Source organism: Eublepharis macularius, chromosome 5 (assembly GCF_028583425.1).
Source record: "Eublepharis macularius isolate TG4126 chromosome 5, MPM_Emac_v1.0, whole genome shotgun sequence".
Taxonomy (NCBI): domain Eukaryota; kingdom Metazoa; phylum Chordata; class Lepidosauria; order Squamata; family Eublepharidae; genus Eublepharis; species Eublepharis macularius.
In genome coordinates this window covers 63,430,081-63,451,732 of record NC_072794.1, presented here as the reverse complement: position 1 = coordinate 63,451,732, position 21,652 = coordinate 63,430,081, and positions in this window count along the sequence as shown.

Below are 21,652 nucleotides of genomic sequence, written 5' to 3'. Positions count from 1 at the left end.
TGAGAAATGATTTAAATGTATTTTGCATAGAAGATTTCATGAGAAAGCAACTCACAAACTTCACTTACTGTATACCCGAATCCCAATCAAGTACCACTGAGCTCATTGTACAGTGGGAGCTTAGCCTGTACTCCAACAGTCATGAAATCTATTTTCTTATTGCTTAAAGGGACATTATTGTTTATGTCTTCTTTATTTATAGACTCAACTAAACAGGTCAAAATTCTTTACAAGCAGCTGTAATAACTGGTCCACCTATGGAGTTAAAGGGTTGATCTTATGAATACATTCCACTACTACAGAGCCTACTTTTGGTGGAAGGATCCCTGCTCTGGAAAAGAGGCATCTTTGCACTGGAAGAAAGCTCTGCCACAAGCAGAACAGATTCACAGGACCTAACCCAAAGTGTGCATTATGGACACTGTCTACAAGAAGTTATTCATGTACAACCCACATTGAAATTAACAGGAAAAAAGGAGATATGCACAGAATGGCTCTTTTAGTGTTCTCCCATAGCAGTGGAGTTCCCCCATTTATGTATTCACTGTACCATTGAACTCTGGCAGTCTTGCTTTCCATCCACTTCTCCTGCCTTGCTGCAGCTTTGCTTTACCTTTCATGCATTTCAAAAGCCATCAGAGAGACTGCCCTGCCTCATCCTTTCTTAGCCTAGCAATGCTTGTTTTTCCATGACTGTTCAGCAGGACACTTGACAGCATCCACGTGGTCCCATCTTCAGATGGCCATGAACCAAGTCTCAGAGTTAGTGCAGCACACTTGTTACTAGCCATCATCAACTATCATCCAAGAACCAGCTGAACTGAACTTTAAATTAGCGTGGAGGTCTTGTGCAAGCTATTGCCCCACTAGTCAGAATGAAGAGGCAGACACCAAGTTGGATCTAAGGGCCACTTTATTAACTATATACAGAGATAACAACAGCGGCAAGGGCCTAAAGCGGTACAGGTCAAGACACGGGGTCCCCCTGGACCACCGCCTTGACCTGTCTGGGCGAGCCCCGAAGCCCCGGGTGCGACCCATCTAGTAGATGGTGCGGACCCGGCCGGCCAGGCAACATGGTCACCCCCCTTTTAAGCTCCTAACACCTCAGCCATATAGCAGTGAGGGAAGGACTCGCAAGCGGGGGTTTCCAAAGGCAGCCTGCCCTGCCTGGCAGCCGTCAAAGCAGTACCAGGCCCTCAGGCAGGCCCCTCTTCCCCACTAACGGGGAAGCGCCAAGGGTGCTCACCGGCCCGCACCCTATCCGACCCCAAACCTGCCATGGAACAACTATGCGGCACCACAGAAACCAATTACCTCAACCCCTCCATGGTGCAAGGTAGGCGGAAAAAAACCCACTCCATAAGCCAATTAGAAAGGAGAGAAAAAATTCCTACCTGGCTCTGATCACAGCAGCTGGCTAATCCTGCACCGAGACTGGGTGAGGAGGGTGGGCCGAGCGACAAAGGCAACTGCGGCTGGGCCAGGGCAGAGCAGCCTCAACGGCTCCAGCTCTGCCCCGCCCAGCCAGCCCTATCATGGAAGGAGGGCGGAGCTGGTGTAGCCTCCCTCCTTCCAGTGAGGCAATTTTCGGCACCCGGCTGGAGCTGCTTTGTAGCCAGCCAGGTAAGTGCCGCATTGTTCCTGGCCATAGCTCCCACTTTTCATATGGAGATAATATACACCAACCCACCTTATTGAGTATTTGTCAGGAACAGTGAAACAATGTGAATTTAGTTCTACTTCAAGCACTTAGAGAAAGTGGCACATACATCTTCAGTATTACAATTCTTTGACAGCTTTGCGGTGGTGTGAATGAAGGGTTGAATGAATGTAAGTGTCTTATATTTAAATTTGGTTGTTTCACCACAAGCACAAATTACAATCCCACCTTAATTCATAGCACATTCCACTCACTTTGCAATAGCATGGTGATTTTTTTTCCCCTCCAGGTTGCAGTAGGAAAGACTTACCTACTTTTGTTGAGCACCTATTCTTAACACCTCAGAATGATTATGAGAATGGACCTCATGTGGATCGGCTTGCTTTTAGCTTCTCTATGCATTAAAATATCCATGCTCAAAGCATTGTTGAGGTGCATGTTAGCTCACATGCAGCATATATAATCTCCTAGCACAAATTCCATTATGGAATTACATACAGCCCCTTTAATAATATATACCTTTCAATTCAGTGCTATTGGTGACTAGATGGCAGCTTGTTCTGATTTGCAGAATTGGGAGAATGGCCTTCACAACAGGGGTGATGTCATGGGTTAACCAGCTTCCTCTGCACCCCACATTCTACACAGCAGTTCCTCTCTGTATTAGTTCTACCTTAACCTGCCAAGAAAAGAAAACACATAGCTTCCTTTATTCTGCAGTGAAACAAAGTGGTTTGGACACAATTTGGAGGAGAACTGCCAGAAACAACAAAATAGGCTTTAACTTAATAATGTTTCCATATATTTAGGTGCTCTTCTAGAATATGTGACTCTAATTGATTTTTACCATTTTTTTTAATGGAACACAACTGGTATAGTGGAAATTATCCTTTGGCGCAGGACCAGAATTTTAAAAGAAGTGGGGGGGGGGGATATAAAACTTTATGGAAGCTGATACTATTAAATTGTGAGGAATTGTTTCTTTGGAGTTCTTTTTGGTGCCCTTCTTCTGATGACTGCTATTAAAGAAAAAAATAACCTTAATTTTTTTTATAAAGCTAACATGCTAGTCTATTTTACTGGTGACAGTGATTCTAATAGTAAAATCATTCATAAAAGCATATTGTGCATTGAAATAGCTGATGTTAGTGCAATCATTTTCACATAAAAATGTTATTGCATTTGCAACTTGCCTTTTATGACTGAACATGGATATATTTTTTTAAGCAACCTGTTTGTTGGAGCCTGGAAAGAATTGATAATATATGAGGCAGAATAGATTTTTTTTCCTAGAAAAAGAAAAGGTGTTTACAGCCTTTGCTATTTAAAACTGATCTTTCCAGTTATGCTTCTAGACAAAAGCATTTGGAAGATTTTAAATGGCAGTAGCCATTTTATGGAACCCACTGTAGGTGTAGCAACACTATTGTGTTTTATTAACTATGAAGGGGTGTGTATGTTGGTCTCTGACCTACCTTTCAAAATTGTGTGTGTATTTAATATAATAACAGTTTCTTTTACAACTAAATTGACTGCACGATGCCCCTGGTATTCTATCTGCTGAGCTAATTCTAGCAGTGGAATGGGAAATACAAACCAAATTCAGCTAATAGTATTTAAAACAAAGTAAAATCCATTTCAGTCTCTTTTGTACGATCTGTGCCTGCACTTCCTCAAGAGACCACAATTTGCAGATGGGTACTTGTTCCTCAGTACTCCCATGGAGCTAATTGGGACAGACTCAGGGAATTTGGAAAGTTAACTAGAGGCACAATCCACAAACTAAAAATGCTATGCAAAATACTAGTGCTTAACTCTTCTAATCTCTTTGCCTCACATTATACTTTTTTCTCTGGTAGTCTCCATTCTCCCCTACTCCCCTCTCTATTGTGCATAAGCCACTTACGATTGAACCCTTTCCCACTCCTTCAACTTTTTTTTTGTCTGCATACCTTCTCCCAAGAAATTCCCTAGACCTGAAGTAGCTGTAAATTTGCTGAAGGGGAGGGGTCATTTCATGGCTCAGCAGCAGAGCATCTGTTTGCATGCAAAAGGGCCAAGGTTCAACCCCCAGTTAAGGTGATAGGTGACATGAAAGATCTTGCTTGAGACTCCAGACAGCTGCTGCCAGTCTGAGTAGATAGTGATGAACTTGACAGACCAATGGTCTGCAGTATAAGGCAACTTCATATATATACATACTCATACACTGTTACTTGACTCCCTCTTCTGAATATGCAGCCATATGTTGTAAGCCTCTTTATCTCTGCATGCCCTCTATGGTCCATAGCCCTACACTTCGCTAAGAGAAAGGATACAATTGAAATGGAGATTCATAATAAAATTTTCCACCATTAACAGCAGCAATATTTTGTTTGTTAGGTAATAATATTTATCAGATAGCACAGGAGTATTAGTATATTATTAAAGAAATTGTTCTATATATTAATGCAGATAGGATTTGGGGAAGGAAGGAAAGAACAAAGGAAAACAAAAGAGAAGTTTCTGGTATGGTCATTGCCATATATATCATTTGTACTTGAGAGAATTATAAGTTAAACTATTTAAAAGTCAAATTCTTAAAGTAATTGTGAAAATTTTAGTGTAAAAAATTAATTATCTTACATTGAGACTAACAGTGAAATAAATCTGGAGGAAATGTATAGACTAAATGATTGTGGTATAATCTTTCAAGAACTAAAACCTACATATTTATCCAGAGGCAACACTAGGGCCGTTTTCATGCGTGTGCTCGTAACCTCATGGCATGAAGCGTCTTCCTAGCGTGATTTCCCAGCATGATCCCCTTTAATGGTGTGATGATGTCAGAAAACGTGGCATTAAACAGGATCATGCTGGGAAATCGCACTAGGAAGACACTTCATGCCGTGAGTTTTGTGCAATTTTCCAGAGGGTTAGTGCATGCGAAAATGGCTTAGATATTCTTTAACTGATATTTTGATCCCATGTAAGATGTGAATGTGTTCACTGCAGAATTTCCACATAAGAATAGAGATGTGCATTAAAAAAAATTCCATTTCAGCTTCAAATCCAGGGGTTCCAAATGAACTCCTTTCCGTTGTTTCAGTAGGCTGGGGCTGGTTCAGATCTAATCTGTTTGGAATTTTTCATTATCATGAGTTTCAGCCCATTGTGTACACGCAAAGTGCTAGCTGTGCATGCGCAGATGCATGCTGTTCTTTACAAGTGGGTTGTGGAAATGAGGCTCAGAGGCAGCTGTTTCAGCATGTAACAGCACCAAAATTGCACAGAACACAGTCCTTCCTCCAACCCATCAACCCACCAAGTTTGAGCTCATTCAAACAACAATGGGGTTTGGTGTTTATAGGCCCTTAAGAATGGCTAGGGAAAGGCCACAATATCACCAAAATAACCGTTACCGACTAACTAATCAATTATGAAAGAATATTCAACACGTTATGTGCAAAATTACAAAATTTACTCACACAACATTAATATCAGAAAGTCATTCTAGCCACTTCTGTTTAAACGACTATAGCAGTATGTATATTACCAATCCAATAAACAACCTCAAAAGGGCGGTATAGCATTCCAACTAAGCCCCTGTTGTTTGCAGAAACATCCAAGCTTATCAAAGGGCTACAAAAGCCTCTGTGCAATTTCATACAGTTTCATACAAAATTCAATATGTACAAAGCACATATATGTTGCCCAAGTCAACTTTTAACACAAAATCAACTGCTAAATTCAAAATGACATTTTTCAATTTTTCAATTTCAATTTCAATGACAACCCCCTCTCTTTCGCAAACGCCGGTGAGCGAGCTGTAATCATGATAGAAGTGTTGTTTAACGTGCTGTATTTGTAACTGCTCTGAAGAAGGGGATACCGGAAACGGGACCTCTTGCTGGCTGACCCGTTCAGTTACAATTTTGAAAAATGTCATTTTGAATTTAGCAGTTGATTTTGTGTTAAAAGTTGACTTGGGCAACATATATGTGCTTTGTACATATTGAATTTTGTATGAAACTGTATGAAATTGCACAGAGGCTTTTGTAGCCCTTTGATAAGCTTGGATGTTTCTGCAAACTACAGGGGCTTAGTTGGAATGCTATACCGCCCTTTTGAGGTTGTTTATTGGATTGGTAATATACATACTGCTATAGTCGTTTAAACAGAAGTGGCTAGAATGACTTTCTGATATTAATGTTGTGTGAGTAAATTTTGTAATTTTGCACATAACGTGTTGAATATTCTTTCATAATTGATTAGTTAGTCGGTAACGGTTATTTTGGTGATATTGTGGTCTATACCGTTACTCTCTCTATTGTATATTGTGGCTAGGGAAAGGTGACAAGTTACGTGTTGGGCAGCTGTGCATGCACACACTGTTCTTTTCAAGAGGGGGTTAGGGAAACAAGGCTATATTTGTGCTTAACCCCAAACTGCATTGTGACTAACCATTAGACCCCCCCCCCCTCCTAGTCCCAAAACCAAATGATCCAATAATTTTCTCCTCAAGCACAAAATATGCACAACAATTTACCTCAAAGAAGGCAAGTGTCAGTGGGTGCACATAATAGCTGGCAACAAGAAACAAGACATTTGTTGTGTAGTATTGCACTGATTTGGAGTCTTCATTAAGTTGTGAAACATTTATATGACCCTAGTAACATTGTATCATTGGCTCCTTTTGGAAAGGTTTATCATTTCATCTAGCTATTTGTATAAATCCTGATAGGAAGGAAACATCAGTATGCAGTGCCTTGATAACCAAATTTACAGATATTCCTGTTTTTCTATACTTTCTGATGGATAAAGCTGGATGTGATATGAAAGATTTGTGATTAGGATTTCATGCAGTGTTGGTGTTTTATATGATAACTGCGGCTAGGATGTCTTATGCACAGTTGTGGAAGACTCAAGAGATACCATCAGTGGAAGATTGGATTCTGAAATTACTAAATATGGCAGAAATGGACAAGCTAACAAGGAAGTTGAAAGAACAAGATACTGTGGAATATGTTATGAGTTGGGAGAAACTTAAGAATTATGTGGAAAAAAAGTGGGACATGAAAGGCAAAATGTGGTCTTTGGATAATTGTTAAGAGGGGAGAATAGATCTTTACTCTATATTAGTTCGAGGTGAAAATATGGATAGTGTATAAGTAAGAATTATATAGTATATTTTATATTATAGTCTTGAAAGTAATATTAGAGACTTATTTTAAACATGGTAGATATAGATATGTTATATTATATATTATAATGTAGAAATTAATATTATAGGAGATAGTGATGTAATGTAGATGAAGGGAATGGAAAACTGTTGGAAGTCAACTGAAAAGGGGGGGAAATGGGTGGGACTGATATAATGTGATGGATATTGATATTGAATATTATGATTTGTGTATACTGACCCATCCAATAAAAATTTTTTATATATAAAAAAAGGATTTCATGCAGTTTTAAAATTTAATTATCAGTGTCATGAGCTACTTTGGAGACTGGGGAAAGGCTGCTGGGAGTGTTTATCCCTGTCCCCTCATTCCTCTTTTGTTATTTAAATAATTTCCTCCCTGAAAAGCTACATCTAGTTTGGTCCTGAGCCCTTAATGCTGCCTACTGGTTGGTACTGTAGTGTTTTGTTCTTGTTTTTGAGACAGGTAGATAATAGATGTTAGTATTCATTTGAAAAAATGTTGGCCAAATTTGAACTGAATTTTTTGCAATTAGAAAAACGATCAATTTGTTTTTGAAACTGATGGGGAAAATAATGAAATTGAATTATGAAAAAAAAAACAATAATGAATGAAACAATAATGTAAAACAAACCATGTGAAACAACTGGGCTCGCCACACACGCCCTGCCCATGGTGGGAGAATCCCTGACCCCTCCTGCCACCCCTGGCCCCACTCACCTGGCCATTGGGGGAAAGGCATAAGGGGGAAGTTCCTGTGCACACATTCCTGTGCTCCCCCATCATGCCAGAAAATGACATCATTTTCTAGCTCATTAAATATTACTCATTTGGAGATGATCTTGAGAATCTTTGCAGTATAGTAAGGTCTGTAAAGAGCTTTAGGAGTCATCTCATTAATCAGTTTCCTAATATTTATATTTGTTGTCACTGATATGCTATCTATCTTCTTTGACCTCTGTAAGAAAGTGTTAGCCTGTAAATTATTTGGAGGACAGTTTACTGGACAGCCCTTTCTTTTTGAGATCAACGCCTTTTGATTGTCATTTATTAGCTTGGGATGTTGCAATACCTGCAGCCACCCAGAGGTGCATGGGAAATATACAGTTCTTGCCTCCATATGTTTCCCCCAAGGCAATGTATCAGCAGTATGACACTCAGGAGTGTGGAGCACTGCTACATCCAGATGGCTGTTGGTGCTGTGCTTTCCAACACCATTCTAAGATATATAGGTCTGAAGAGATTTCACAGTGTCACAGTTCCCACTAACTTAAGTGTCCCTTTATGCTATAGTGGATGATCTATCGTTTTTAAGAATTCAAAACCTGTCAGGATTTATTCTAAAGAAACGATCCATTTCTAGTAGAAAAACAAATCATACCCTATTATATAAAAAGCAAGCCATGTTGGCAACGATTCACTTTTTATCCTTGTGCAGATGCATTGCTGACGACTCTAGCCTCAAGGCTGCTGTACAGTGCCTGTTTGCTGCCAGGAGGGGCCCACTGAATTGACGGCTTAAGCATTCCTTCCCACACCTCCCCTCAGTGTCCTCCCACTCTGGCCTCCAGGCCACTGCGAAGTTCCTACTTGCTGCCAGGAGGGGGCCCACTGAAGCATTTTTCTAAAGCCCATTGTATTTTTTCACATACTATATAAAAGGCTAATCATGTTTCAGAAAACTCACTTCCTACCGTGGTGCACTTCCAGAGGGTGCTGTTATGGAGGGAAGCCCAGAAGAGGCAGCCCATTCCTCCGAGAGCACGCCACGGAGGGAAGCCCAGGCCTGGATCAGGCACAGAGCACACAGCAATGCCCACCCCCCGCCTTCATCCATATGGGATCTGGAGCGGAGCAGGTGGCAATGCCTTCCCCTCTGCCTTCACCTAGCTGGGATCAGGAATGGAGCAGATGGCAATGCCTGCTCCCTGCCTTCACCCTGATGGGATCAGGAGCAGAGCAAGTGGCAAAGCCAGTTCCCCTTCATCAAGCTGGGATTAGGAGCAGAGAGGGTGGCAATGCCTGCCCACCACCTTCACCCAGCTGGGATCAGGCACAGAGCAGGTGGCAATACCCACCCCCTCACCCAGCTGGGATCAGGAGCAGAGCAGGTGGCAATGCCCACCCCCACCTTCTCCCAGCTGGGATCAGGAGTAGAGCAGGTGGCAATACACATCCCCCTGCCATCACACAACTGGGATCAGGAGCAGAGCAGGTGGCAATGCCCACCCACCGCCTTCACCCAGCTGGGATCAGGAGCTGGGTGGCAATACCTGTCCCTGCCTTCACCCAGCTGAGATCAGGAGCAGAGCAGGGGTTGACACCCACCTCCCGCCTTCACCCAGCTGGGATCAGGTGCAGAGCAGGATGAATCCCCACCTCCTTTCATCTGGCTGTGATCAGTGGCAGAGCAGGTGGCAATTCCACCCCCCACCCTTCACCAGTCCTGGATCAGGAGTAGAGCAAGTGGCAATGTCTGCCCCCCACCTTCACCCGGCTGGGATCAGTCATGGAGGAGGAGGCAATGCCTACCTGCCCGCCCTCCCTTTTCTAGAGCCCATTGTATTCTTTCCCATAACAATCTTTGTTACTAGTATTTATACAATTCATCATATCAGCCAAAGGAAACTACACTCAACATATGCCTACACAGAACATGTCTTCAGGACACACCTCTTCTTCTCATGTTCTAATCGCTTTCTTCCGTGTGATCCTAAATAGAGTTATACCCTTTTAAGTCTATTGACTTCAAATAACAAATCTGCAACAGGACTACAGTTAGGCACCTCCTCCTAGCCATTTATTCCAGGGATGAAATAAGCTAAACTCACTTTTGATCCAATAAAACGACTATTCCCTTAACAGGTTTATTTCCCAAGTGCACCTTTGGCTAACTCTGCTGTGTCACATCGTCTCTCAGATTAAAACACCAGGTTTAAGTATATATTCTGTGTATATGCACAGCAGCCAGTATCCTCTGTTTTTTAGTGTTGAACAGATCACAGGCTAGAGTTACCAGCCTTCAGGTGGTGGCTGGAGATCTCCAGGCCATAGTTTCCCTGGAGAAAATGGCTGCTTTAGAGGATGGACTCTATGGCATTATACCCTGCTGAGGCTCCTCTCTTCCCCAAACCCAGCCCTCTTCAGAGTCCACCCCCAAATCTCCAGGAATTTGCCACCTTGTTGTAACTCTACCATAGGCATAATGGGGAAACACACAAAGCATTCCTTGTCACTGGTTGTGATCAAAATAACTGGGCAGCTGGCCCCAAAGTTATCTATGGAAGAGAAGAAGATGCATAAAATAAAATGCTAAAAATGGAGAAATATTATCTGTCTTGTGCAGCTGAGCAGTAGATAGTTCTAAATGACGATAATTAGGGGTATGCATTCCAGAATTCCCAAGTTGAAAATATACATAAAATTTGTTGTATCAGGTTGTTACCATGATTTTCCAGAACTCTTATACAACTCCAGGGTTCTTAGGCATTATGAAATACACTCGTTCCCCAAAAAATAATGCATGTAATTTTTCATGTTCAGGTGCTTACCATCAATAGCTGCAAGAGTTTTTTCCCTTGATTCGCTGAATTTCCTAGGCAGTGCCCCAGGAACTGCAGCTCCTAGCCAGGGCAAGCCAAGTGCAGGGCCCAGCAGAGTTGCAGTTCTACTTCACTCCTTTATTTTGGGGAATGAGGCCCTTTTTTCTTGTAGAAGAAGGATGGCTAGCAACATCTTGTTCTGGGAGATGTATAATTGAATCCCATGGTACAATTCTCTTGAAACTTTGTGAGTCTTTAGTGGATAGGCAGCACTAGCTTCCCTGTAATTTTGGTGTCATTTGGTTGAAAAACAGCTCCACCACCACCCTGAAAACATCCCCCCCATATGGAATCAAAAGTTCTAGAATCGAGAAAAAACTAACCTGAATCCTGAAATGGTACCAGAGGATGTGAATGTCATTGAATACCAGTACTGATGCTTATCCTGAAATCCATATCCAAAAACTATCATTCTTTTCAGGTGCGCACCAACAGTAATTTTTGTGTTGAATTTTGCTAGTTCATGTGGCTTTTTTTTCAGAAATCTGGAGCCTAAGCATAGACTGCTCATTATTTAATAATTATATCCTTTTTTTTCAAAAGCACCATGTTGTGTAAAAGAGTAAGAGTAAAATTACTTCACAAAATTATCACATCTTTGTAAAATACTATCCTAAAAAAGCATCCAATTTACAAAAAATTACCTTACCCCACCATTAATTTCCTAATAGTAAAATCCATCTATTTGCAACATATGCTTCCAAATTCCAAAAGCTGCAATTAATATAAACAAAGCTTGACTGAAAAACCTTTGAATAAACACCACAAACACAAAAGAGCCAGTGGTTAAGAGCGCAGGACTCTAATCTGGAGAGCCGGGTTTGATTCCCCACTACTCCACTTGAAGCCAACTGGGTGACCTTGGGCTGGTCACGGCTCTCTCTGGACTGGAGCTCTCTCAGCCCCACCCACCTCACAGGGTGTTTTGTTGTCAGAATAATAATGACATACTTTGTAAACCACTCTGAGTGGGCATTAAGTTGTCCTGAAGGGCAGTATATAAATTGAATGTTATTATTATATTATTATTAAAAAACACAAAATTTTCTGCAATGAATCAGTATTTCAGGGCAAATCCAACTTCCAGTAAATTCAGTCTTTGAGTTTTAGAGACTCAAATAAATATGCCAGATGTAGATATACTAAGGAATACTTTAATCCCCTCTTCTCATCAAAATACCTGTAATTTCAAATACCTTCTTAATACCTTCTCAATAATAGTTATAGACATGGGCATGATCCAAAAACTAATCCCAATTTAGCTTATCATGATTCCGCGGTGCCGACGAATGCAGGTACCCGATTCTAACCGATCAAGTCTCGTTTCCGGTCCAAAATCAGAAATCAGGGAGGCCAGCACCCAGAGCAACCATAGTCAGGCTGTTGCGTGCGTGCGCGCATTCTTGAGTCGCTCCCGCCCACGCAGCAAGCCGGCTGTCCCAGTGCGCTGCGGAGCTGGCAGCAGTGCGAGTGGCTCGGAGGCTGCCCGCACCGTTCACCTGCCCCGCAATACAAGGGGCGGCCAGCTTGCCCGCGCACCCCTTGTCCTGGGAAAAGGCTAACGGCGCAGGCGGCCTCCCAGCCTCCCGCACTGCCTTTTGCCTTTCCCCAGGACAAGGGGCAGCTGGCTTGCCCACACGCCCCTTGTGGGATGTACTAAAATGAATGACAGAATTGCCCATTGAAAATAATGGGAGAGGCTTGAGTGCCCATTGGAAATAATGAGAACCTGGAATGCCCATAGACTTGCATGGGCTCCATTGAAACACATTAGAGCAAAAAAAAGGTGCAAAGAAAACGTGGAATGGATTTTGAAGGAAACTCTCTGGGCCCAGATAGACTGTTCTGGGACTGGATTGACAGGCCCCTGAGTGCAATGATGGCCCCTGGGTGTCTCAGAAGGGCTCTGGGACTGGAATGACAGGCCCCTACTTGGAATGAGGGCCGTTGGGTGTCTCAGGTGGGCTCTGGGACTGGAATGACAGGCCCCTGACTGGAATGACGACCCCTAAGTGTGACAGAAAGGGTCTGGGACTGGAATGACAGGCCCCTGGGTCTGCCAGAAGGGCTCTGGGACTGGAATGACAGGCCCCTGACAGGAATGACGACCCCTAAGTGTGACAGAAGGGGTCTGGGATTGGAATGACTGGCCCCTGACTGGAATGATGACCCCTAAGTGTGACAGAAGGGGTCTGGGACTGGAATGACAGGCCCCTACCTGGAATGACGGCCCCTGGGTCTGCCAGAAGGGCTCTGGGACTGGAATGACAGGCCCCTGACAGGAATGACGACCCCTAAGTGTGACAGAAGGGGTCTGGGACTGGAATGACTGGCCCCTACTTGGAATGACGGCCCGTGGGTCTGCCAGAAGGGCTCTGGGACTGGAATGACAGGCCCCTGGCTGTCACCCAGGGACCATCATTCCAGTCTCAGAGCCCTTCTGACAGACCCAGGGGCCGTCATTCCAGTGTGGGGCCTGTCATTCCAGTCCCAGACCCCTTCTGTCACACCCAGGGGCCGTCATTGCACTCAGAGGCCTGTCAATCCAGTCCCAGAACAGTCTATCTGGGCCCAGAGAGTTTCCTTCAAAATCCATTCCACGTTTTCTTTGCACTTTTTTTTTTTGCTCTAATGTGTTTCAATGGAGCCCATGCAAGTCAATAGGCATTCCAGGTTCCCATTATTTCCAATGGGCATTCAAGCCTCTCCCATTATTTTCAATGGGCAATCCTGTCCTTCGTTTTAGTACATCCCCCCCCCCTTGTCCTGGGGAAAGACGAATGGCACGGGTGGCCGCCCACGCTGCCTTTTGCCTTTCCCCCGGACAAGGGGCGGCTGGCTTGCCCCTTGTCCTGGGGAAAGGCAAACGGCACAGGCGGCCTCCCAGCCTCCCGCACTTCCTTTTGCCTTTTCTTTGTGCCCACCCCCTTCCCCTCCTTCCCCTGGGTTGCTGCTCCGTGGTTGGAAGGAAGCCTGCTAATCAAGGAAAGCTGGGCTTCCATTCGTGTTTCGAGGGTGACAGAAGGAGGGCAAAGACAGCTCATTCCCGCCCTGACTCCGTTGCCCCGGGAATTAATCACTGGTGCCGAGTGTCTGCAATTCCAAACAGAAACCGATATATCCGATCAAGTCCCGAACAAGCAAACTCCCAACTGCTGGATCGGTTGCCGTGGACAGAACCGATTAGCTGAGTCACGATGGAGCAAACGCCAAAATCGGGGGGGGGGGGTTGAAATCGTAATTCAGATCGTGCCCATGTCTAATTTTGGATTGTCTGGAAGTTCCTTTTCCTAAAGTGAGATAAAGACTGTATTGACCAAATTGCACCCACATGAGGGACTACCAGGGACTACCAGCAGTCCCATATAAGATGGTCCAAGTTTTTCAAAGAAAGAGGTGATTAAAATAAATAAATGTGTTGTGGATATCCTCACTGAATCAAAAGGGTAGCATAAGGAACAGGACCTTGGAAATGTCTTGCAAGTTGTTTTGATTCAGACTTCCAAGCATTGTTTCTGCATCAACTCTCTTCATCTCTAGAAGACTGATACTGTAATGAGTGAATGATATGCAGGAGGCAGCATATGGTCACTTACTTAATACTCAGTGCTATTCTAAATGTTCTAAGCCTGTTCACTTAAATGAACTCAGAAGGGTGACATTCTGTTCAAGATTGTGCTGTATGTGACCGAATATAGATAAACATACAGAATTTTGAGAAGGTGTACATTTCTTTAAAGTTATTCTTAACTATGCTGTTCCCAAGAATCTGGCATTTTGTCTAACAATTAATTTATTTGGGTTTTTTTTAACTTATAGTCCGCCCTTCTCACAGAATCTCAGGCAGATTACAGCTGGGGCATTCAATAACCAATCCAATAGGCTATTAATGGCAGAAATGTGAAAACAAGTAGAAATCTGATACAGAGCTGAAACAATGTTGAAACAAACATAACCAATTAGATACAATAAGAGACAGTAATAAACAGTGCATGATATCCCTTTATCAAATTATCTCTTTGAACCATTCCCTTACAATGTAGCCCTGGTACTTATGTAAGAAAGACCTCATGAATAATCTAGTTTTGCACCATTTGCAGAAAACCAGGAGAGTGGGAGCTTTCCTGATTTTTTCATGCATGCTGTTCCATAAGGTGGGGGCTGCCACAGAGAATGTTTGTTAGGGGTGTGTGATTCAGGTTTCCGATTTGGGTAAAGTACACACAATTCGGAAACCCCGAATCAAAGCTTCCCGAATTGATTCATATTGCTTTGGGAAGCTTCAGGTCAGGGGTATAAATGCCCCTTTCTGTGCTGCTTTGCAGGGCATTTAAACTCTGGGCATTTAAACCCCAGGATCAGCTGCTTGGCTGGGGAGATCCCTGCCAAGCAGCTAATCTGGCTGGCAGAGGTTTAAATGCCCCTTTCTGTGCTGCATTTAAACCCATGGATCAGCTGTTTAGTGGGGAGATCCCCACCAAGCAGCTGATCCAGGCCTTCCCTAGTTCCCTGCTGGCCACTGAGGTGGCAGAGGAGGTGGCGTGGGCTGCAGAAGAGATGGCTCCGGCCTTCCCCACTGCCCAGCTGGCCACTGCAGCCTCAGAGGAGGTGGCACAGGCTGCAGAGGAGCCAGCTCCAGCATTTCACGCTACCCAGCTCATCAGCATGGTGGCAAAGGCAGCAATGATGTGCCCTGCTGCCACCCAGTTGGGCATCCCAGTGAGGTAAATGGGGTGGGTGGGGGTCTAAGTGGGGTGTGTGTGGATGGGGTGGTTGGGGCAAAGCTTCCCCCTCACTCTGGTATGCTCCAAATCTTTACGGAGCATACCGAAGTGATTTAAAGACCTGATCCCCGAAGCAGCTTGCTGCTTCGGGGATCCAGGTTATTCTGGATCAGTTTCGGGAAACCCGAATTTTTCTCTGGTGCACACCCCTAATATTTGTGTATCGGCAGCTATTGATTTTGTCATTTCCTGGGCAGCATCTGCAGAAGGCACTGTTCAGGTGAATGAAGCTGCTATGGTGAAAAAGAGGGAGACAGGTACTCCTGTAGATATGAAGGGCCAAGGTCAAGGCCATGAAGGGCTTTGTATGTATAACTGATGGAAAGCCAATGGAGGGACTGTGGAATGATAGTAATATGCATGTTCCACCTAGCTCCTGATAATAATTGAGCTGCAGTTTTCTGCAATATCTGGAGTCTCTGAGTTGATTTAAGGGGAGACTCATGTAGAATGCATTACTGTCCTGTGCCTGGTGAGATGGTCTCCTTGAGAGTTGGTTACATAGCCAACTGGCAAAAGAGCCTGGGGCTGGAACAAAAGGCTAGTGAAAAGTAATCCAGTTGATCTAGCACTGAAGTTCTGCCAAGCTTCAGCCTAAAGAGTCTGAGGGGTGATCTGCCGGCTGGTGTCCAGGTTTAGGTGGCTCTGTTCTGCTCTGGCCATGGTCCTGCAAAGAAGCATGATGGCATCTACTGGTGGAAATCTCTGTGGAGGCCCAGACTCAGCACAATCTGTTATCATTTCGTCAAGCCTGTAAAACAGAGATGTTCCACCAGGCATACAGTGGTTGAGTCAGACAAATTGCCCAACCAGCCTCTCCCAGAGGGGGCGGGGGGGAAAGAGACACATCAACGTATATCTAGTAAACCCTAGCCATCCTGCCCCATGTACTTTGAAGAAGTTTTGAGATGTGGCATGCAATGCAAATGCCGTAGATGTTTTAGCACAGTATTTTAGTGCAGCTTTATCTGATTACTACTAATGTTTCATCGTATGTTTTTATTATATGTATTTATATGTTGTGAATCCTCTCTGAGCCTGCTTGCAGGCTCAAACAAAGTTTGAGTAGCATGAGGAGATAAGATTGCACCCTGTGGAACCCCACACGATATCTCCCACCCTAAAGACAGCTGGTCTCCAGAGCAACGTTTTGAGTCCATTCCATGAGGAACAATTTAAACCATCCCGATACCCAATTCTGCTTCTAGATGCCTCAATAGGATGGCATGTGTTAAAGGCTATAGATAGAACCAAGAGAAGCAACCAAGAAGCATGGCCTTTGTCTACATTCAGATAGAGGTCATCCACTAAAGCCACCAGAGCCATCTCCGTCCCATAGTCAGACCTTAAAATAGACTGAAAAACGTCCAGAGCATGACAGTTATCCAAAAAGACCTGTAGTTGATTTGTTTCTTGTCCATCACTTCGCCCAGAAAGGGCAGATTAGAGACTGGGCAATAATTGGATACATCATAATAAGTGGTATATGGAATTAGTTTAATTTGTTAATAGTAGCCAAAATGGTAACTGTAAATATTGGAACTCTAAAATAAATCCTTCCATTTCAGGATAATTTTATAAAATGTGCATGCTATGGCATAAATCACAAATTATATTCATAAATGAGAAGAATGGTTTATGGTCAAACATAGTTAAAGTTTATAAGTTTGCTTCAGATTTTGTACTGGATGTAAACTAATCCATTTATGATCACATATTTGGTAGTCTGTTAACATATGTAAATAAGGACCCAAATTTCAAGATTAACATCTTCTGCTAGATATCACTTCCAAATGCTTGTTTTACTTGTACCTTTTCATAGAAGGAAAGAAAAGAAATTCCAAGATTTAACATAAAGAATATCATTGTGCTATAAAATTGGTCCTTATTTTTTATTTTAAATGCCTTAAGAAGTGGGACAAAAGACTTATGAGTGAAGGCTAGCTAGTTTTCTTTTTAATGGAACAAAGACTATTATTTAAAACTTTCATTTATGGGATAATTTTACTTAGTGAATAAAAAAATGGTAAGGCCTGAAGATATTACTGTATTCCAAATGAGAAGAGTTCCATTCCATCTAATAACATTTTTCTTACCTTGCTTCTTTGAGTTTAATAATGGGGCTGCAGTCCACAGTTGCACTTAACTTTGGAAGTTAATAGTTTATAGGTACAAGCTACTGTTGGAAATATAATCACTGTTAGAATGAAAGAGATTCTTATGTGAATGTTCTCTATGGTGGTAGCAGTGGGGTAGGGGGTGAAATGGGATAAATCAAAAAATATATTTTTTAAAGATGAAGCAAATGTGAGAAGATGCATGATGATATCGTAATGATTGTGTAATTAAGTAATTTGTATAAATTAAGATTTGCACGTACCGAATCCTGTTTTAAAGGTAACATTTTATAAAATTACTGATATAACATTATTTGGTTTTGGCTGAAGCTTTATGCATGCTCCCTAAGGAAACTGTGTTTCTTATCATATTGGAATTACTCATATTGTAATATTGGAGAAAAGGCTCATTAACACACTGAATGCCATCTGTAGGAGGCTCTTGGTCCCTCTGATTGTCTTATATTTACTTATATTTATATTTTTCTGTCCCTGTCAAGGGCTCTGAGCTGGTTACCCTATTTACATCATGTATGTTATGACAATATCTCCTTTTTCATTTTTGTCTTCATGACAACTGTTAGGTAGCTTAGTCTGAGTAGCTAGTGCCTTCCCCAAGGCTACCATAGAGCTTTCTGGTGGATGTGCACCTATTACTTGTAAACAAAACTACATGCATTTTTGAGATGAAACCAGTTCACATCTTTGCTTTAGTGATTACAAAAACTGTTTGGGAATCATTTTAATTAACCCAAATGGTCAAAATTATTTGGTCAATGTATCAGCCATAGATTGCCAAAGGATCCTTCCAGGCTGCTCTATCAGATAGAATCCTAGATAACAAGGCAGTCTGCACTTTTACAACATGATTGGCTCATGGAACATTTATAAATGTTTGACTGTGAGCTATTAATTGTCAGTATTTGACTCAGTCAGTTGACTAGCATCCAGCCAAAATCCAGTTAAAGACATAGTAGTTATGTACTTCCCCAATCTGTCACAGAACTACCTACTGATTTTGGTGAAGCTATATCAGAAAGTGGCAACTGAGGTTTCTAAAAAGTTTGGTCCAGGAGTAAACAGGTTGGGTTTATTTTCACCATGGAAACTGGTTTCAATATCCAACTATGTCCTGTGTAGTAGATGGTGGTAAGAAGAAGTTGAGGACCGGGGGAAGCAAGTCTGTAGTCAGCAAAAGCTGGTCTCCTAGATGCTCAGACTGTGGTGGAGAGTGCCTTCAAGTCATAGCTGACTTATGGCGACCCCTGATGAGGTTTTCATGGCAAGAGACTAACAGAGATGGTTTGCCATTGCCTGCCTCTGCAGCACTGGTCTTCGTCAGAGGTCTCCCATCCAATTACTAACCATGGCCAACCCTGCTTAGCTTCTGAGATCTAACAAGATCAAGCTCACCTAGGTTATTCAAATCAGAGCAGATGTTCAGACTAGCAATAAGCTAATAGGGTTCTAAGATTGTCCCCTGTCCTTGTCTGTAATGAAAGGAGGTGCCAATTGCCAGTGTGCAGGCAATTCCATGGACTGAGCTAGTTGCTGGCATAGGATTATCAGTCCCCCTGTGAGGGCAAGGGATCCTCCGCTTCCACTCTCCATCCCCCACCACCATTCACCTAGGCAGTGCAGCGGAGGCATTGGAACAGGCCTCCCTAGTATGCCCGAGTGGTGGCGTGATGACATCACTTCCTGGGAGTGACATCATCATGCCACCCTGAAAGCACTCTTGCGCTTCACAATGGACCAGTGTGGGCCCCCATTTGGGGCCTAAATCAGCTCACTGTGAAGTGCACATGTGCTCCTGCATCTGCGCAATGACATCACTTCCACTTTGCATGTGCATAATGAACAAAGACAAGGTTAGTGCTAGTCCCCTCCTTCTGCCAGAAAGATAAAGGGACCTGGCAACCCTATACTGGCATCCAAATTGAACTGACACTTGATGAGTATCAGGTCAGTTCAATACCTGCTTCAAGACATATGAAAATATTTTTGGTAATAAAATCCACAAGAACTGTTGTAGCATAATTGTTAAGTGGCTGCAAATCAGCATTCTACTAGTTCAACTGTCACTACTGCCATGAGGTCAGCAGGTGGCCTTGGGTAATCCTCTCCTCTCAGCCCCAGCTTCCCAGCTGTATTGTGGGAATAATAATAACACTGTGTTCATTGCTCTGAATGTAACACTAATCTGTCCAGAAGAGCAATATATAAGCACATGTTATAAAGATATAGAATTGACAGCCAAATTCTATAAACATATAGAATTGACAATAAAAATCATAGCTGCACTGTAATCAGAATCTTCAAAGAGCATTTTAAGGTGTCATTCTCCCATGCTGCCTCTTGTGCTTTAGCCAAGGAAAGAATGGGAAGCCAGTAAAATGCCAACACAATGCCTTTTAAGTGTATGTGTTTATACTGTTACAGTCCTTTTCCAGCCCTTGTCTTATAGTCATGCTATTGGGGAGGGGGTATAATTATGCACTCACTGTGAAGAGAAGGCAATGTACAGGTGGCACATCTGATTACCTCTGGCTTTGAGGATATACATTATCACTTAATGAGGACCAAAACAAAGATGTAATGGATTTAACCCTTCAATGCCTGTTCAGTCAAGCTAATCAAAGCTGAGCATCCTGCAATGTCATTAGAAGTTTTAAAGGGGGGGGGAGACACATTTAAAAAATATACATCATTTTAAGGCTGCTAATAGCCTTAATACTTAATGCTAATAGCCTTAATACTTAATACTTTTTCCTTACCAGAGACCTCTTCAATTTGCATAGGCCATTTCCACACACGTTGAATAATGCACTTTCAATGCACTTTTGTAATCCTTTAAAAGTGGATTTTTTGTTCCACACATGGAAAATCAGTTTCAAATGTTCACTAAAGAGTATTGAAAGTGGATTATCCAACATGTGTGGAAGCAGCCATACTTTGCACATTGGAAGAATTTCCATACTTTGGAAGAATTGGGTTCAATTAGCACACTGAGCAGGCTTTGAAGGGTTAAATTTCCTTTTCTCTTCCCTCATGGCCTAGATCCAAATGATGGCTCCTCATATGCAATTCAACTGATAGAGATCCATGATCTCAGCCATATCAGTTCTGGCCCAGTGGTTCCCTTTCTTTCATCACCTTTAACAAATATGGATATCATACCCACAAAGCTATTGTGAAATCAATCTGCAGACATCACGTCTTCATCACAGCTTTAATAGTTTCAATTGCACCATTACACTGGAGCACTTTAGTTTCTCAGCTACATAGAAACAAACAGATGTATTGGGATGAAAACCTTTGACAGCATTTGGGAGTCAAGTGCTACATAAGACTCACAAATATTTGTGATGAGAAGGGCAAATTCCCATAAACCAGTCAGTGCAAGACCTTTCTTAGAACTTGGTCTCAACTGTTCATAGAATATTTTTACAGCCATTGACACCTACATATTCCAAAGGGGACTAGAAAGAGAAATATAAAAAACATTGTAAAACTAGCTTTTTTATGCCCTCATCTCATGTGGTCAATCCACAGGGTATTGAGATGAGAATTCCATGGAAGAGTATGTTTTAATGGGATTTCTAGTAGTGTAGACTCAAGGGAATATGAATTTTCAGACAAAGTCAGGATAATGGGCTAAATTTTTATTTTCTTGAAAAAGAATTGTTTGAAGTTCCAAGCATTTTTCCTTACATGTGCCCTTAGTAGACTCCTAGAAGATACTCCTTTTTTTAAAAAAGAGAATTTTAAAGCAGCTTCCACTAACAATTGTAATTAATTAAAGGAGGAAATGACCATCCTCTCCTGCAAAAAAGGCAGAAGTTATGGCCCTTACTGCTTGATCTAACTTGAGCCCATAAATAATTAGGATCTTTTTCTTTTCTCTTCTTTTCTTTCTTATGGTAGGAGAGATGGATGAGTAGTGCTATATATGCTCATCAACATCTGCAATATGAAAGGCTGCCTCTGGGGCTTAAATATGATTTAGGCATGTCAGTCTAGAGAAATGCAGTAAAATCTCTGTGAACAATCTGCAGATGAGGGAAGGTTGAACGGTAATAGACTAATTAACTCTCCCTCTATGATCCTCAACAGTATCTTCTCTTGAAATCACAAGTTCTTGATTCCTTGGGTGGTTCCACATCAGTTGTGACACCATAGTCACCAATCACACAGGCATAAGAGTGGTTCCAGATTTTATTGGTAACAAACTGTAGTTCTTTCTTCTTTCCTTGTTACACTCCCACTTTGCCTGGGAGCGGATTTAATGTAGTATTTTTTG